Source organism: Balaenoptera physalus (genome assembly GCF_965194825.1).
Source record: "Balaenoptera physalus genome assembly, chromosome: 13".
Taxonomy (NCBI): Eukaryota; Metazoa; Chordata; class Mammalia; order Artiodactyla; family Balaenopteridae; genus Balaenoptera; species Balaenoptera physalus.
Genome location: NC_138892.1, coordinates 37101623 through 37121906, shown reverse-complemented (window position 1 = coordinate 37121906; position 20284 = coordinate 37101623). Strand labels below are relative to the sequence as shown.

Below are 20284 nucleotides of genomic sequence, written 5' to 3'. Positions count from 1 at the left end.
AGAAACCAGGAAGGATCTTTACAGGATTGCTTCTCTGTTTATTGGTCTTGGTTTGTTTCTTGGCTCATGGGACTTGAACATGAGTAGGACACATTTTGTTACCATCAATGCAAAGGGTGCCTCGTGACTGTATTAGTGAAGATACCTCTAAAAGATAATGACAACAAAAGCAATTACTTCCTCCTCTCCCCCTCCCCACCCCCCCCAAATCCGATCACATTAGTATCATATAGTTCTATTTTTGTCATTATGAAATAGTGAAAATTAAATTATCCAATATTATGTAAAATTGAATAGAAGAGGGGTAATAGGTGTTTTGGTTCTTTTGCTTTATTTCTTTTGGAAAACTCTGTGTGTAAATCATTTTTCTTTTTTTTGTTGTTGTTGTTGGTCAAATGAATCCAGTTTTGAATGCGATAGACTTTTCTGGTAAACCTTTGGCAAATCTGGTACATCTTTGGGCAAAATGTCAACTTTTCATTATATTTTATTACACAAAATGTAAATATTGTGTTCTAAGGAACAAGCTTTTACTTTCTAATCATCTATTCTTATTTGCGCCATCAGAGAATGGCACAAATTGCTGGTGGTAGAATTAAAAATGATAATGGTGCTACTATCAGAATTAGTGGACGCTTGTCAAGTTTTAATGGTGCATTCATATTTGGATGCTTTGGAATATTTGGTAAATTGTTTCTGCGAGTGCCAGTTAACTGTGGGGACAGACATATGTCAGGTGCCTGGATTTATCATTGAATCAAGTGGAGTGGTCTTTAAGGCTGTGCACCACAGTACCCTGTGTTGCATCATTCATTATGTAGAAAATGAGGAGGTTTATATGTAAGACCACGACTTAGTTATTGAAATGCCCATGAGCCTTTTCTGCTTCTCATATACAATCATTGTTCTTTACACAATCTGTTGAGAAATTAACATATTCATATTTAAAGCATCACAAATGTAAGGGTGGAAGATGAGAGGGTGATTTAGAATGCTGGGGTGTTTGTATCCATGAGGAATTTATCACCCCTACCCTGGTATGCCTGGAAGTTGAGGACCTTAAAGCAATTCAGTGATAAAATTCTTCACCACCTTGTGAACCTGCTCCCAAGGCAAATTTATTATCTGCTGATTTTACTCCTAAGAGTAATAGGTGAAGGGTAATTTTATATTGTGTACTTTAAAAGACTTATTTTAGGCACCTAAATTGAGCAAATAAAAATGGGCTCTTTAAAAAATTAGAAACAATTGGAAAATCCGAAGCAGGAAATGAACAACACAAAACACCTTGAAATCTTCAAGGGACCTCTTTTAATTATCTAGAGGGCATTCATTCAGTACATTGTTTAGCACTGACAATATATCAGGCATTTTGTACATTTCTGAAGTTGTAAATTGGCAGCCTAGTTTTTTGGTTATTCTGAATTGTGTTACAAAAAAATAAAAAGCAAAGGAAAACAGAACAAAACAAAAAAACGGTAGGTAGCCAACATCTAAAAATTAGGACACTTTACTCCCCGGTGCATATTTACACCTCTCTTAATTTAAAAAAAAATTAAAAAGAATTTGACAACCATGGGCTCATATTTCTGCATGGAACCAATTATCAGGAGCAAAAGAGTGGCTGTCCCCTCATTACCAGTTTTATAGATGAGACAGTTTAAGGAACACTGTTAGGCAGCATACCCAAGGACACAAAATGAGCTGTTGTGGAGTTAGATTTCAAACTTCATCTGATCCAGTTAAAAACCAAAAAAGCTCCTCTACTCTTTCATGTTGCAGAGTATTGTGGAAGTTACAAAGCAAAGCAAGATAGAAACTAATATTCCCTACATGTGGCAGTGCTTTAAATCTATGAAATCTGAGCTTTCCTAGTATATCCCAACAATAAAACTGTAAATCCAGGCCGATGTTTTAATTCCCAGGTTTCAGAACGGGGAACTCTGGAGGCTCAGGGCATAATTTACTTATGGTCACAAGTCTGCTAAGTGACCGTGTTGGATTAGAATCCTGGTCCCCTGGACGCTGGTGCTGGACCTCTTGGTACACAGTGAAGGTCAAGAATTGGCCAACAGTTTGAATATAAAGCCTGAACTCAGAAAATGTGTAATTCTTAAGTGTAGTATGAACCATATGGTAGTGCCATTTTGTCTGTCAAGAATGGTCAAAGATCAGCAGTTTCATGTGGTTTAGTGAGTACTTCTAAAGAGATCCACCTATTTACTGTGATTCTTTTTTTTTTTTTTTTGGCTGCGTTCAGTCTTTGTTGCTGCGCGTGGGCTTTCTCTAGTTGTGGCGAGCGGGGGCTACTCTTCGTTGCAGTGAGTGGGTTTCTCATTGCGGTGGCTTCTCTTGTTGTGGAGCACCGGCTCTAGGCGCGTGGGCTTCAGTAGTTGCAGCATGCGGGCTCAGCAGTTGTGGTGCATATGGCTTAGTTGCTCCGTGGCATGTGGGATCTTCCTGGACCAGGGATTGAACCTGTGCCCCCTGCATTGGCAGGCGGATTCTTTTTTTTTTTTTTTTTAACATCTTTATTGGAGTATAATTGCTTTACAATGGTGTGTTAGTTTCTGCTTTATAACAAAGTGAATCAGTTATACATATACATATGTTCCCATATCTCTTCCCTCTTGCGTCTCCCTCCCTCCCACCCTCCCTATCCCACCCCTCTAGGTGGTCACAAACCACCCAGCTGATCTCCCTGTGCTATGTGGCTGCTTCCCACTAGCTATCTATTTTACGTTTGGTAGTGTATATTTGTCCATGCCACTCTCTCACTTTGTCACAGCTTACCCATCCCCCTCCCCATATCCTCAAGTCCATTCTCTAGTAGGTCTGTGTCTTTATTCCCATCTTACCCCTAGGTTCTTCATGACCTCTTTTTTTTTTCTTAGATTCCATATATATGTGTTAGCATACGGTATTTGTTTTTCTCTTTCTGACTTACTTGACTCTGTATGACAGGCTCTAGGTCCATCCACCTCACTACAAATAACTCAATTTCATTTCTTTTTATGGCTGAGTAATATTCCATTGTATATATGTGCCACATCTTCTTTATCCATTCATCTGTTGATGGACACTTAGGTTGCTTCCATGTCGTGGCTATTGTAGATAGAGCTGCAATGAACATTTTGGTACATGATTCTTTTTGAATTATGGTTTTCTCAAGGTATATGCCCAGTAGTGGGATTGCTGGGTCGTATGGTAGTTCTATTTTTGGTTTTTTAAGGAACCTCCATACTGTTCTCCATAGTGGCTGTATCAATTTACAATCCCACCAACAGTGCAAGAGGGTTCCCTTTTCTCCACACCCTCTCCAGCATTTATTGTTTGTAGATTTTTTGATGATGACCATTCTGACCAGTGTGAGATGATATCTCATTGTAGTTTTGATTTGCAGTTCTTTAATGATTAATGATGTTGAGCATTCTTTCATGTGTTTGTTGGCAATCTGTATATCTTCTTTGGAGAAATGTCTATTTAGGTCTTCTGCCCATCTTTGGATTGGGTTGTTTGTTTTTTTATTATTGAGCTGCATGAGCTGCTTGTAAATTTTGGAGATTAATCCTTTGTCAGTTGCTTCATTTGCAAATATTTTCTCCCATTTGAAGGGTTGTCCTTTCGTCTTGTTTATGGTTTCCTTTGCTGTGCAAAAGCTTTTAAGTTTCATTAGGTCCCATTTGTTTATTTTTGTTTTTATTTCCGTTTCCCTAGGATGTGGGTCAAAAAGGATCTTGCTGTGATTTATGTCATAGAGTGTTCTGCCTATGTTTTCCTCTAAGAGTTTGATATGTCTGGCCTTACATTTAGGTCTTTAATCCATTTTGAGTTTATTTTTGTGTATGGTGTTAGGCAGTGTTCTAATTTCATACTTTTACATGTACCTGTCCAGTTTTCCCAGCACCACTTATTGAAGAGGCTGTCTTTTCTCCACTGTATGTTCTTGCCTCCTTTATCAAAGATAAGGTGGCCATATGTGTGTGGGTTTATCTCTGGGCTTTCTATCCTGTTCCGTTGATCTATATTTCTGTTTTTGTGCCAGTACCATACTGTCTTGATTACTGTAGCTTTGTAGTATAGTCTGAAGTCAGGGAGCCTGACTCCTCCAGCTCCATTTTTCGTTCTCAAGATTGCTTTGGCTATTTGGGGTCTTTTGTGTTTCCATACAAATTGTGAAATATTTTGTTCTAGTTCTGTGAAAAATGCCAGTGGTAGTTTGATAGGGATTGCATTGAATCTGTAGATTGGCAGGCAGATTCTTAACCACTGCACCATGAGGGAAGTCCCTACCATGATTTTTGATATGTTTTCCTTTATGTTTATAGAGATTTAACCTTTCATAGGAAAATGGAAATAGGAAGTTTGAGGCAAGTTTATTAAGATCCAGTTCGAAGTTGTGGATCCAAATAAGCATACAGACTTAGGATTTAGACCTGCAAATACCACATTCATACCCCTTCTGGATTCTGGAGAGTTTAATCCTATTGATTACAAATAGGAAGCATCACTTTTCTATTTTGGCATATATATTCCGAATATTGAGTGCTTACTACATTTGGAGTGATATGGAATTTACTACATTTCTGTGGCTTTTTGATGATTATATTTGAAATAAGCCTGAATCATAAGATACATTAACAAGATAAATAAACAAAGACTGCAAATGAATAAAATATTCATTTAAAAAGGTTTTACAACCATCTCTATTTTGCAGATAGTAGACTCTCAGGAAATATATTTAAAGAATGAATGAAAATATCATGTAATACAGATACAATTAACACTGGGTGAATGCTTTTTCCCTTCTTTATACCTAAATTACTCATGTAGTAATTTTCTTTGGGCCTGATAGAGAAAACATGACTCTGTCTCTTTTAATTATGATGTCATAATGTAGGAGAAAGAGCACAGCTTTGGTGTCAGGTAACGCTGGGTACGTGTTCTGGTGCCATTGGTTTTCTAACTGTGTGACCACAGCAACGTATGCTTCCTCTTAGATTCTCATTTAACTGCATCATGGAAATAAAAACATCTGAATGTTAAGAAAGTTTGAGATGAAGTGTGTAAGGTTCCCAGTAAATGGTACATGCTAGATAAATGGTAGTTTTTATTATTATTTTTGTTGTTTGTTCAAAAGATTTTTATAATGAAATTTCTACAATTAAAGTGATTTGAATTTTGAATTACAGTGATTAGTTTACCTGATCTCTAAAATTGCATACTTTCTGCTCTTTTTTCTTGTTTTTTTTTTTTTTTTGGCAATAGCTTTATTGAAATTTAATTCACATATCATACAATTCACCCATTTAAATTGTACAAGTCAGTGTTTTTCCCATTTCTGTATTTTTAATAAAAATTGTATATATTTTAGGTGTATAATATGATGACTTGATACATACATACATAGTGAAATGATTACTATAGTCAAGCCCACTAACATATCTCCTCACATATTACCATTTTTGTGTGTGATGAGTGCACTTGAAATCTACTCTCAACGGTTTTCCAGTGTTCAATACAGTATTAAGTATAGTCATCATGCCTGTACATTTGATATCTACACTTCTTTGTTCTATGTAACTGCAACTTTGTACCCTTTGACCAATAAACCCCCATTCTCCCCACTACCGCAGCCCCTGGTAACCACTAATCTACTTTCTGTGTCTGTGGTTGGATTTTTTTCTTTTTTTTGGATTCCACATAAAAGCAAGATCATACAGTATTTGTCTTTCTCTCTCTAGCTTATTTCACTTAGCATATATTCTCAAGGTCCATCCATGCTGTCACAAAAGGCAGGGTTTCCTTCTTTCTCATGGCTGAATAATATTTCATTTTATACAGATACATATATTTTTCTCTATCCATTCATCTGTTGAAGGGCATTTGGGTTGTTTCCGTATCTTGGTTACTGTGAATAATGCTACAGTGAACATGGGAGTGCAGATATCTCTTTGAGATCCTGATTTTATTTTCCTTGGGTATATACCCAGAAGAGGGTTTTTAATATATTCACAGATCTGTGCAACTGTCACCACAATGATTAGAACATTTTAATCACTTCAAAAGGAAACTCCATATCTTTTAGCTATCACCCGCTATGCCCTCATCCCCCTGTCCTATGCAACCATTAATCTTTTTATATAGATTTGCCAGTTCTAGACTAGTCATATAAATGGAATTATATAATATGTAATCTTTTGTGGCTGACTTCTTTCACTTAGCAAAATGTTTTCAAGGTTTAACATGTTGTAGCATACACCAGTACTTCATTCCTTTTTTATGGCCAACTAATATTTCACTGTGGATTCCATTGTATGGATACACCAAATTTGTTTAGCCATGCATCAATTGATGGACATTTGGATTGTTTCCACCTTTTGGTGATCGTGAATAGTGCTGCTATGAACATTCCTTTATAAGTTTTTGTTTGAGTACCTATTTTCAGTTCTTTTGGGTATATTCTTAGGAGTGGAGTTGCTGTTAATGTGATAACTCTATGTTTAACCAGTTAAGGAACTGCCAGACTATTTTCCTAAGTGGCTGCACTATTTTACATTCCCACTAGCAGTCTGTGAGTGTTCCATTTTCTCCACACCTCATCAGTACTTGTTATTATCTGTCTTTGTCATTCTTGTCATTGTCGTGAATGTGAAATGATTATCTTGTTGTGGGTTTGACTTACATTTTCTTGATGACTAGTGCTGTTGAGCATCTTTTTATATGTCTCCTTATCATTTGCTTATGACTTGTGAAGAGAGCAAAAACCTAATTTTTGTCTTGTCTTGTCCACCTCCTAATGACTGAGGTGAGGATTGGAGGGGGAGAAGGATTTGTTTGGATCTAGAAAGCTCAGCAAAAGATAATTTAATAAATGTTTCTTATCTCTGCTGTATTTTAGCTGTAAGTAGATCAGGAAAGGAAAGCAAGAATAAAACTAATTGCTCATCAAGAGAGGAGTTAAATATAAGTGGTTCCCATATGCATTTAAATTAGATTACATTTAATGAGAGGTTTTCTAAATGGAGTTAATTTGAAAGGACACACAAGTCATTGGGTTTAATCTGTGTACCTTCCAGCAAAATAGTTAAAATCCCTCCTCTCCCCTCCAGTTTCTGGTGAGTAAAAGTTACTCTTCAGGAGAGCATTTTACTTCCTTGTTTCCCATGCTTTCTGTGAGTGGCAGTGCTGGGTGGGTTCACTAGTGTATGCCACCCAGTGAGAGAAGAAACTCATGCTTGTTTAGTTTTCATCTGGACCAGAAAACATGGGCATTTTGACTAAGGAGCAGAGAAAGTTAAAAAAAAAAAAAAAAAAGATTTCTGCTTACTTCAGTCTTCATAATAGCTTCAATTATGTTTTTTATTTTCTGTTTTTTATTTTCTGAATTCCACAAATTCTCTTTTGGTACTTTGAGTATTAACATTTAAAGAACTGAGAAATGACTTCTTTATTATAGTTTCCTACTGAATAGAAACTATGTCTACAATTACGCAATGAACCCATTGTCTGAAAAAGACTATGCATCCAACAGTTGACTATGAGGTAATTTCTAAAAATTGTGAAGAGGACAATTGATTGATTTTAGCAAACTCCTTGGAAAAAAAAATCCAAGTTAATTTTGGTGAGAGTGACAGAAATAGAGATTAAAATATGCAAGCTATTTAAAGATTTATTGAAAAGTCATTGCCTTGCTCTGACTAAATTTCTGAGATTTCTGTGATGATATGTGTGACCATTTATGTAGGATGTAATATTTTTTTCAAAGTGCTTTCCCATCCTCTACAGTGTTTGACTCCTCATGAGAAATGTGTGGTGTAAATAGGCCAAGCAGTTTTTTTTTTTTTTAAACATCTTTATTGGAGTATAATTGCTTTACAATGGTGTGCTAGTTTCTGCTTTAAAACAAAATGAATCAGCTATACCTGTATCCCCATATCGCCTCCCTCTTGCATCTCCCTCCCACCCTCCCTATCCCACCCCTCTAGGTGGTCACAAAGCACCGAGCTGATCTCCCTGTGCTATGCGGCTGCTTCCTGATAGCTATCTATTTTACATTTAGGCCAAGCAGTTTTATCCTCACTTTGGAGATGAAGAAATTGAGGTCTCAAGATGGTAATGACCTACCCAAATCTGTCTTCTGACCTACCCAAATCTGTCTTCTGACCTACCCAAATCTGTCTTCTGGTTACAGCAAGGATTAGAATCTGGGTCCTCTGACATCATCAGTGCTTTTTCTCACACATTCTGTGGCTGTTTTCACTTCTGCTGGATTGCTGCTGGAAGAACTACAAGGTTTTTTCCTTTGTATATTTTGCAAATTGGTCACCAGCTCTCCCAACTCCTGCCATTATAAAGACTCTCCTAATGAATTATGCATCAGCATTTGACTTAAGAAAGAAAAATCAAAGGACTTGGATTTAAGTAGTATTCTCACATGGAAACATACTACTTCTTACATGTTTTTCTTTTCCCCTAAAATTGTTTGTGAAAGAATGATTTAAATACTAATGTGAAACCTCATATAATGTTGCCACCTCGAGAGGATGTGATTTACTAAGCTGTGGAATATAGTTTCAAGAAAAATTAACTTCAGTGGCATTAAAAAAGTCTAGTCTAGTTCTTTCACCCTGACTTTATCAAGTGTCAATAAAATCCATCCTAAGAAACAAAGCACATTTTGACAAGCATCCCTCACTTTCTGCCTCTTGTTATAATCCTTTGAATTTAACATGTTCCATCTAGCTCATCTATAAGACTGTAGGTTTTTCATGGCAGGTGTTCGTTCATTGCATCTTCATAGCACCTACCACAGAGCCTGATACATCGTAGGCACTCATTAAATACAGGCTGCATGAGTGAATTAGGATTTATATCCATAGAATTGAAGAGAAATATATAACTATAGCAATTATGACACCTCAAGTCTTATAATTTGGTGCAAGAGTGGGTTTGAAGCTGAGAGTTAACTGGTACAGTTAACTTACTCAGAAGCGGGATCCTGCTTGTGAGGGGAAAGCTTGTGGCATGGCGGTTTCCATTTGTTTCAATGTAGGAACTCCCACTGCAGTTTTCTGCTCCCTATTAGCTGTGGTTGTGCAAGGCCTTCTGGGAGATAGGATCTAATATGGCCTTTTGTGCCTTACCAAACCAAAGCACAGGCTGGAGTACATTACAAAGCATCCTAGGACTTTTGAAAACACACCTAGCCTGCTCAGTGCACTGAAAGGCAGAGTATAGGCTTTCTTGCCAAGTAACCATTTGAGTGCCAGCCTTTGTTACTTACAGCCCGAGATATTTCAGTTAATTTCTCTGTGGTCTGATTTCCTCATCAGGAAAATGAAGACACAAAGAACTTCTGGATTTGTTATAAGAATCAATTATTCTTATAATTTGTTAGGAGAATTAGTGATAATCAAGGTTAATTGCCCTGGGGAAGGAAAATCTTGTCCAGTTTCCTTCTGATGTAGCTCAGTTTTGAGCATTGAGACATGCAAGCTAGACTGGAAATTCAGAAACAATCATTTATTAATTTTGGAGTCATATGAAAGTGCCATGGTGTGCATTAAGAGTCTATCATTACCTTAATGAGGAGTGAAGGGAGATTGGCTATTTAGTCAGAGCCTCTCATCTGGCAGTCTTAAATAGGAAGGACATAACAATTATGTTACTTGTTAGACTTGAAGGAAATAAAATTGTTGGATGGAGACTTGGAAAGAGACTGATAATCAGTTGTCAGGCTTATATTCCATCATAAATCTTTTAGAGGTAGAACTGTTATGACTCTCTGAGAACATACGGCTATTATTGAGTGACGTTATTGTCTTATATTTTGTTTCTTGTAGATAGCAGTATCCATTTATACTTCCCTAGGAAAAATATTGAGTGACTTCATGACCTTTGATGGTATTATGCTTGTGCAGTAAACATCTCTCTGCTCTTGTTGTTGAGGAGATGATACCTGTGAACCATAGGGAATCAGGAAAGGCAAAGGTCATTACAAGCTAATCGCCTTGAATTTTTGAGAGCTCTTCCTATTAATTATCCAAAATTTCAGAATGTTCTCTTCTAGTGTAGGAGAGCAGGAAGGGAGATTATAAACGAGATTTAGAGCAAGAAGCCTTTTTCTTTTTAAAAATAAATGTTAATAAAATGTCTTTTTTAAAAAACCATCAGTAGAAAATATTTTTTGGAATACATCCAGATTTAGAAATGGAGTTAGGGGGAATTATTTTTTCAAAAGATCTTGCTAATCTGTGTATTCAAAGTAAGTTTTCTTTTTACCAGTCACTTTTCTAGACTTTTGTATTTTCTGTCAGCTTCCTAATAGCTGGAGGTGTTTTCATTAAGTGTGAATTTATTTGTTCTGAACATTAATTTTCCTTTGATCAGGTTGCTTTAGAAAACTGAAATTATGATTTATGGATTTCATTTTTTCGATGAGTAGTTCACAAGATTTGTCAAGAAAAATAGTTCTGGGTCTCTTTGCCCTTGACTGGAGGTGGTCCCCAGTTGTTTATAGTGCACACAGATTGAGATTAAAAACACAGGGAAAGCCATAGATGACTGAATAGTATGTGTGAAACCTACCTCCCAGATGATGATAATGAGAGGGTAATGACAGTGTGATTCTTTTTCCTAGCAAAAAAACATTGTTTGAATTTTTCACATGTGCCAGGTATTGGCCCAGGCACTTTACCTAGACTTCCTAATGACCCTGGCGGGAAGGTTCTGTTGTTACCTGTATTTTACAGATAAAGAAACTGAGGCCACCAGATGTAATGTAATTTGCCCAAGGTCACATAGCTAGAAAGTTGCAAAGGCAGGATTTGGGCTCAGATAGTCTACTTTTAACCAATTATACCATACAACCTTTGAATTGCTCTGTATCCTTAGGAAAGTCCCTTTTCTTGACTGATACACAGTTGAGTGACCTGTTAAATAAGGAAAGTCTGATGTTTTCTTTGTTTGCCCTCTAATTCTGATCTTTTATGTTGGCTTTCTTAAAACAATTTAAAAAAAAACACTTGTAACATTTATTTTATTTTTCCCCAGTCATAATGCTCATTATAAAAAACAAACAAAAAAAGAGGAGTTAAACTGTAATTCTACCACCTCAAGCCTATCATCATTCTTAACCCTCTGTTATATTTTCTTCTAATCCTTTTTATATATGTATTGATTTATCTCTTGTACTGAGATTAAACTACACTACTTATTCAGAGCCATTTGCATTCTGTTTGTTGGGCCTTTGAATTTTCCAATTTGATTCTCTTTTATTGGTATGAATGAATCTTCTCCAGAAATGACTGTCTCATTCTCAACACAGGGGATACACAACTTAAAAAAAAATCTAGTTTTAATTCAAGACTTTACCCAGAAATCTGAGGGGTGGGGGAAAAGATCACTCCATAACACAGCTCCACTTGAAAGCACACCAGTGACAGGATAGTCCAACAAGTTAAAAAAAAGAAAAGAAAAGTAAAAAGAGAGAAAGGGAGAGAGGGAGAGAAAAAACAAAGTGGCAGAACAGAATATTAAATTGCCATACAAGTTATAGCTGTTAAACACTTTTATGTTTGTTATTTTGGCGTCTCCTTTTAACACTCGAGGTCGAGTTTTGAGAGCCTAAATCAGGAATGTAGAATACCTCACACAGTGGCAGAGCCACAACTAAGGATGTGGTCTTCGATTTCTTTTGATTCCTGGTGGTACCAGGAAGTCTCCAGCATTTGGAACACACATATCAGAATAACTGGAAATACCAGGCCCTCTTGCCCCCTCGCGGCCACCATTATCACGTAGCTAACTGGAGTGCCTGCTTCTGTGCTGGCCCGCTGGTTGTGAGAACTTTGGTAATAGAGATGGTGTTCCTGCTCAGTTTCCTATTTTGTGTACCCTGGAGCCTGTTAAGCAGTAGGAACATTATTACTTAAAACTGGTTTTGAGATTATTTAACTTTCTTAATTTTTATAACAAGTTTGTTTTTATTAAAGTAATCCTTCTAATTTGAAAAGTCAAAGATACTGTAAGACTTTTAATGAAAAACAGACCCTGCCTCATCCACTCCAGAGTTGGGTTTCCCCCAACCAGCTACTTTCATCTCTTCGAGTTCTTCTCCTGGATGATTATCTGTGTTGGAAAAATAAGAGGGTGGCCCCAGGACCGCTTCTCAGTTATGTGCCCTAGGAAAGAAGTGGTGGGGGGTACCCAGCCCACAGCTCTGTCCACTTAAACAACATTGTTTCAGCAGTGACAGATTTTCGGGTCTCCAGTAAATGCTCTTGACTATTGCCCGTTCTCTTCAACTCATGTCCACTACAGAGATTAACAATCTTAGCCTGTTAATTGTATGGTTTTATATATATCACATAAATATTCTTCAGTGAAGCCATTAGTTTAAGAGTGAACTGGTTAAGTAATCTCAGAATCAGAGACAACGGGATGAGAAAAATTTACGGGAGACATCCTGAAAAGGAAGCTGTGACCATACCTCAGTGCCCTTTACATTATTGTAGCCACCCTATCCTGTAGAATTCGAATGGGCACACTTGCAAAGTGAGATCTGCTTGGAAACAGTGGAATAAAATTTTCTAGGGAGGTAAAAAAATGAAGAAGTGTGTTATACAGATATCTATATTGCCTTTCCAAGTATATAAGTTGTTCTGATTAATGTGTTTGCACATGGAAAGCTATTGCATTCAGAGTAGCTCTGCAGCTATTTCTAGTAGCTTGTGGAGAAGCAGACATCTTCAATAAGGTAATTATTTTAAATGCATCCGTAGCTATGTAATGCGCACATGTGTTTGTAATTACAGTTGGCGAATTTAGAATCAAGTGCCAGAGTTATCAGTGTTTATATATTCAACAAATGAAAAAAAAAATCTATTGAATATTGGCTGCTACCTTTACAAATGTGCATTGTTTCAGAGTTTGCAAAGCACAGTACTTGATAGTTGTCACCACTTAAATTTGCTGTGTAATGTGTAGCACAGAAGATTGTGTCAGGCAACCTAACAGGCTTATCGCTGAACTGAGCGAATGTGACTTTGTAGGTTGCCAATGTGGGGCTCCAGAGTGTCTGGCCGTGTGGTGGTAAGGCTTGGCATGTAGGAGTTCAGGGTTTTTCCTCATCTTTTTAAGAAAGAAAATTATATGTTAGTGAGTACAGTAATATTTTCAGTAAGGAGAAATAACATGCTGTCAGGATATAATTTGTGAGAAGTATTTAGTAGGTCATATACAAATTTTAGAACAGTGGGGATTTGGGGCTAAAAATTTATAGCTGTGTGTTCTTAAAACTGTAGGCATCAGAAGCCTCTATTTAAATACTTGGTATATGTATTAATTTGTTTACTTATCAACTTGTTGAAACTTTCAGGCTTGAACTATAAATAATAGGCTTTATTTTTGGCCAAGTCAAGAAAAAGAACAAATGTGGGATTTGGCGAAAGTAATATCTTAGCTATACAGTTTAGTTATGCATGTGTACTGCATTTAGACTGCTGTGTATTCAGGAACTAGTAAACCAAGTTAAGTGTTTAGCTGGCAAGGTTCTATTTTATGAGGAATAGTATGTGTAATAAATGACTAAATGGCTCAGCTTTAGTTCTTGGATCATGCTAATATATGCAAAAACAACATAGAGCCAATTCCTGATTAATAGGAAGTTTAATTTGTAAGTCATGAGGGCTTTCTCTTTTTCTTCCTTGTTCATTGCCTTGCCCCCTTCCCCTCTTATTTTCATGTCAACTGGGAGGTAATGCTTAGAAATGTTGGGGTGGGAGAGCAATGGAAATTTATTTGGTAGCGATTGTGGCTGGTATTTTTGGAAGCTAAGAATTGTTAAAATGTTTTGCTGGTGTTAAATTTCAGGATTTGTTTTTTATGTATTTGAAGAATTATTCAGCCTTCTTTACCAAAGGAAATTTCAAGTTGACTCTGGCTGTGTAATACTGGTTCTGGAAGTTTAAAAATCTCTATCATGCTTTACTATCGATTTTTATACAGATTTTTGTCAGACTAAATGTCTCATTGGGGCTTTAAAAAAAATTTTATTCTGGCTACTGTTTTATTGAAGGGCAGCTATAACCTCTTTGCATTTTGGTTCTCTTGAGCTTAAAGTCTCAGTGAACAATTGAACGTGGTAGTTATTCACAGATAGACGAGCACTAATTTAGGTTTTCAGCTGTGTGGAAGCACAGTTTATCTGTATTTTTGTAGGTCACACAATTAAGTAATTTTATAGTTCTAATTCAGAATATTCCAGCACCTACCTAAAACACTGTTAGCTAGAGCTTAGGATATGCTAAAACATAGATTCCTCTTGGGTGCCATCCAAAAAAGGTTAATTGCCCTAAGAGGACCTTGTAAGGGAATTTCAAAGCATGGATACTAATACCAGAATCATGATAGTAGGCTGTATTTACATAATTATAGCAATTAAAGGCTTTGACTAATATATTAAAAAAATCTTAAAAACATTTTTTTTTTTTTGAAAATCACTTTTAAGATAGAATTTATAGTAATGGTCCCTTATATTAAGGAGCTTTGATCACACTGTTGGTGGGAATGTGAATGGGAACAATGTATTTTCTTTTTTCCTTTTTTAAAAAAAATTTATTTATTTTATTTATTTTATTTTTGGCTGCGTTGGGTCCCCGTCGCTGCACGCGGGGTCCCCCCAGCCGCAGCGAGCGGGGGCCACTCTCCGCTGCTGCGCCCGGGCCTCCCATTGCGGTGGCCTCTCCGGCTGCAGAGCACGGGCTCCAGGTGCGCGGGCTCCAGGTGCGCGGGCTCCAGAGCGCAGGCTCAGCAGTTGCGACGCACAGGGCCCAGCTGCTCCACGGCGTGTGGGATCTTCCCGGACCAGGGCTCAAACCCATGTCCCCTGCATTGGCAGGCAGACTCCCAACCATCGTGCTACCAGGGAAGCCCCCAGAATTTTTTGATTTTAATTTTTCTTAGCATCTGTTTAGTTGCTTCACAGTACTTTCCACTGGTGAAGCACTTTCCCTATTCATTATGTTTACATAAATGCAGTTAAGAAAGCAAGTTGAATAATAGAAATGCAGTTAAGAAAGAGTGAATATTGGAAAATATTTATTTTAAGCCTGCTGAATTATAAATAGTGAATTCATTGCTGTAAGGTGACGGTAGCATATATGTTTAAGGATACCAAAAATCATCACAGATTTTAGTGCTATTTGAGTTCAATAAACATGTATTGACAGCAATTTCACTTCTGGGTCTATATCCGAAAACAAAAACAAAAACAAAAACACTAATTTGAAAAGATACATGCACCCTAATGTTCACAGCAGCATTATTTACAATTGCTAAGCTATGGAAGCAACCTAAATGTGCATCAACGGATGGATAAAGAAGATGTGGTATATATATCTATATGTAGATACACACACACACACACACACACACACACACACACACACACACACACACACACAATGGAATACTACACAGCCATAAAAAAGAATGAAATCTTGCCATCTGCAGCAACATGAATCGACTTGGAGAGCATTATGCTAAGTGAAATAAGTCAGACAGAGAAAGACAGATACGGTATGATATCACTTATATGTGGAATCTAAACAACATAACAAGAAAGAATCAGACTCACAGATACAGAGAACAAACTAGTGGCTACCAGTGGGGAGACGGGGGAGGGTTCATAATGGGGTAGGGGAGTGGGAGGTACAAACTATCGAGTGTAAGATAGACTACAAGGATGTATTGTACAACACGGGGAACATAGCCAGTATTTTATAATAACTGTAAATATAGTGTAACCTTTAAAAATTGTATAAAAATAAATGAGATTACACACATTTAAAAAAACATGTATTGAGTACCTACTATGTTACTAGGTATCACGATAAGTATTTGGGATTAAAAGATGAATACATACACAGTGTTCATGCCAGCTCCCTCCTTTGTGTAGAATTTAGGGTTATGGATGGAAGTCAACATTAAGCAGCTAATTCAGTGATTTGAGTTTTTCTTTTTGTGTGTGTGTGGCTTTACCTTTCCAAGAACTGCTTATGGACAGTCAGTCTAAGTGATTAGGTTTACTTCTTACTTTTTTCTTCTTGTAAATGACATGCCTTTGAACACACTTCTCTTAGAAAATAGAAGTTTTTCTTTTTCTTAATTGAAGTAAACATACAATATTGTGTTAGTTTCAGGTGTACAGTATAGTTATTCAACATTTAAATACAAAATGATCACCACAATAAGTCCGGTAACCCTCTGTCACCATACAAAGTTATTACAATATTATTGACAATATTCCTTATGTTGTATCTTACATCCCCATGACTTATGTATTTTATTACTGGATGTTTGTACCTGTTAATCCCCTTCACCTATCTTGCCTCCCACTCCCTCCTCTCCCCTCTGGCAACCACCAGTTTGCTCTCTGTATCTATGAGTCTTTTTGTTTTGTCTGTTTGTTTGGGTTTTTTAGGTTCTACATATAAGTGAGATCATATGGTATTTGTCTTTCTCTGACTTATTTCACTTAGGATAATACCCTCTAGGTCCATCCATGTTGTCAAAAATGGCACGATTTCATTCTTTTTTATGGCTAATATTCCATTATATGTGTGTGTGTGTGTGTGTGTGTGTGTGTGTGTATGTGTATAAAACATCTTCTTTATTCATTCGTCTATAGATGGAAACTTAGGTTGTTTCCATATCTTGGCTATTGTAAATAATGCTGTGATGAATATAGGGGTGAATATATCTTTTTGAATTAGTGTTTTTGTGTTTTTCAGGTGAATACCCAGAAGTGGAATTGCTGGATCATATGGTAGTTCTATTTTTATAGTGGCTGCACCAATGTTTACTCTCACCAGCAGTGCACAAGGGGAAGGTAGAAGTAGTTTTGAGGGAAGTTTTTTCAGAGATTATGATTTTGGGTGTCACCCTGATGGCAGTGATGAAGCTGGAAGGCAGGGCAATTGGAGTGAAGAGAAATAAGGAACGTGGTGACATTAAGGATATTTTGTCTATCTTCTTTGTGGGAGATACAGTGTAAAAGTCCTTCTATATCTAACCTTGTGTAGTTCTTTACAGATTAAAAAATGAAGGTGAGATTATATCCAAGTAAGTATCCCAAGTTTGCATAGTTGTGGAACTGGTCTTTGAAATGTGTGTTCCTTCAATTACATAACACAGTATATAGAATGGCAAAGTTTAGCCCACGAATACTGATTGAGGGCCCATGTTAGACATAAGTTGCTTCTTTTTCATCATTACTGTCAATACCTTAAATCTTTATTGAAGAACTAGTGTGCGAATTCATTCATCTCTTCAACATCAGCTGTGTGCCTCTAACGTGTCTGGCCTTGGGCAAGTCACACCAGGGTGTGTGGGTTAATCCCTAGGCCTTGATAATAAGGAGCTCAGATGAACAATTATCTAATTGCCATGCTTTGTAATATTATGATGAAGTTGTGCAGGGGTTGATATATAAGTTTTCTATTGCTGCATAAACAATTACTGTAAGTCTTAGCAGTCTCGGCTGTGTTCTCTGCTCACAGTCTGACAAGGGTAAAGCATAGGAATCAACTGGATTTTTATCTGGAGGCTCTGGGGAAGATCTGCTTCCAAGCTCATTCTAGTAGTTGACCGAGTCCAGTTTCTTGTGGTTGTGGGTCTGAGGTTCCCATTTCCTTGCTGGCTGTCAGCTGGGGGCAATGCTCTTCAAAGCCAGCAATGGCGTGTTTAGTTCTTGTGTTTCAAATCTCTCTGACATCCTGTGTCACCAGCTAGAGACACTCATTGCTTCTGAAGGAAGGGCTCATGTGATTATATTAGTCCCACCCATATAATCACCCTTTTGCCATGATCACGGCAGTGACACCAGGGGGCAAAGATTGTGAGGGTCATCTTAATATTCTGCCTACCACCCTTGTTACTGGAAACAGAAGACGAACACCAAAATCCAATGAGAGAGGTTTAAGAATGGCTGTATGGGGTTGATGATTGCTGAGCCAGAGGAACATGTACTTAGGTTAAAGTCTAGGTCTCTGCTTATTGGCTTTGTCATTATTATCCCACCAATATTTACTGAGGGCCTGTGTTAGGAGAAAGTCACTGTCAGAGACTCGTTTTCCTCAGTCATAAAATGGGAAGAGTTATATTTACCTTGAAGGGTTCTTGTGAGAATTAGAGGTAATATAAATAAAGTACCTGACAAAGAGGGGTGCTTATAAGCGGAGCTATCAAGAGAGTATATTGGAAAGAGTCTGAGATTTGTTGCAGGTGGCAAGGAAATATTGACATAAGTTAATTCACACATTCTGTCCTTCATTCAACAGTTATTTATTGAATCCTAAACAGCAGGCTGGAACTAGGAGGAAGTGAGGGAGATATTTGCCTCAAGCACAAAATTTTAGGGGCAAGGGGTAGTGCCAAAAACTCAGTAATAAGGTAAATTATATGCTAATGTAATATTTAAAAAATCAAATTAATGCCAAATCAAAATAATGAACCAAATATCCAAATAAAGGCAGAATCAGTAACCACTTGTGCTGAGCCATATTTCAGTCTGAGGCAAAAGGAGAAGTCAGCAGTGTAATACTGCTACTGAACCAAACTTAGGTCTGCTCACCCATGTGCAGTAAAGCCAATCTACTGACACCAGGTTGTGGTGAAGGAAAGAGCAGCGTTTATTTTAAGGCACCAAACAAGGAGTCTAGGCAGCTGATGCTCAAAAATCCTGAACTCCTGGATGTGTTTTGGGGAAGCATTTTTAAAGGCAAGGTGAGGGAAGGGTGTCACAGGGTGTGTGATCATCTCATGCACAGTTCTCTGCTTGGCTGATGGTGGGGTAATAGCGTGGTGTCATAGGGGTTAACATTATCAATTCTAGGGCTCTAGCAGGTCTGTGGGCTACATGCTCATGGTCATCATGTAGTTAACTTCTTCCATTCGGTAGGAGTTTCAGTATCTGTAAAACAACTCAGGAATGTGTATCAGATACTGTTATCTATGTACTTCAGGGAGGAACTAAAGATTCTGTGATTGCCATATGGAGGATTTATTATTTAAATTGTTACCAGTTCTCCTGGCCCAACTGCTACTTTTGTTACTACCTGTTCATATCCTTTCAGTCATTAATTCTTGAACCAGGCTTTTGTGACTCAGGGAAGGCCTGGGCGACTAGCTTTTCTGCAAAAAGAGACAGGCAGAGGACATAGAGGGGGTCTGTCCTGGGAGGGTCCCATAGGGTCCTGCTCAGTTACAATATTGATCTTGTGTTTATTTAAACATTTTTTTTTTGCATTAACTTGATTTTAAAAATATTGCATTAATTCCTTTATCTTGATTACTGAATTTTAAGTTTTGCACCTGAGACGAAAGCCTTTCTCACCTAACCCTAGCCCAGGCCCTGCTCACTCAGTATAAGTCTTTTCTTTTCCATTGAGTTACCTCGGAAGTGAGTGATAGAACATAAATGGTGAATAAATGGTACTGAAAATTTAATCAAAGTTAAACTTAACTTTAAATATTATTTTGACTACATTTAAATATTATTTTAGATTAGCATTCTGACATTCTCAATATTCTTCCATTTCCTCATTTATTAAAATAATTATCAACAATTGTCAAGGTGATTAACTTATTTTTTGACAAACATGTCCTATGTATACAAACAGAATTTCTTTTGTCTTGGAGTTGCTTTAAACATCTTCCAGTATCAATAAAGTACCATGAGAATGTTCATATAATAAAAAGTCTGCTAGTTTTGACTTTTTTAATTCCTCTTTGATTTCAGTGACTTTATAATCATCATTGTTTTTAGCTGTTACATTCTATTATGCATGCTTTCCAGTAATATAAATGATGAGGGCAACTGCAACATAATATCAGAATAATTTTTTTATTACAAACCTTTAATCCATTGCGCTTTTCTTCCTTGGCCTTGTCTGAAAAGGCTAACATTTTCTATGGTCTGGGCATTATTCCCATGATGGATATTTAGTCCCATGATTGCTATATTACAGCTAGCATTTTAACATTTCTGAGAAGTACAAACCAAGATTGCCACTTGCTGTTTTGAATGTATTCCAAACAATAGACTTTACCTAAGAATAGACAGTTGGAAAAGGAAAATATTGGTTGCTTTCAGCTAATCCAAGATGAAATGAAGTCTTTAACTTTAAGGAACGTTCCAGCTACACAGCTTTTAAGATCTAGTAGGGAGATGTATTAATCTCCCTTTTACCTTACAGATGAACAAATGCTCCACTTTTAT

At 37.1% G+C, this 20284-nt stretch overlaps 1 protein-coding gene and 1 long non-coding RNA gene across 9 annotated transcripts in view; both read left to right on the top strand.

The window, feature by feature from the left end:
* The window catches only part of TMTC2 (transmembrane O-mannosyltransferase targeting cadherins 2), an 874097-nt gene that overhangs the window by 23647 nt on the left and 830166 nt on the right, over positions 1-20284 (top strand). The gene's annotated exons all lie outside the window — the stretch shown is intronic.
* Positions 4592-13419, top strand: LOC309640444. The gene is made up of 2 exons (XR_014252225.1): positions 4592-6674; positions 6713-13419. It is a non-coding gene; the product is annotated as an uncharacterized lncRNA (long non-coding RNA).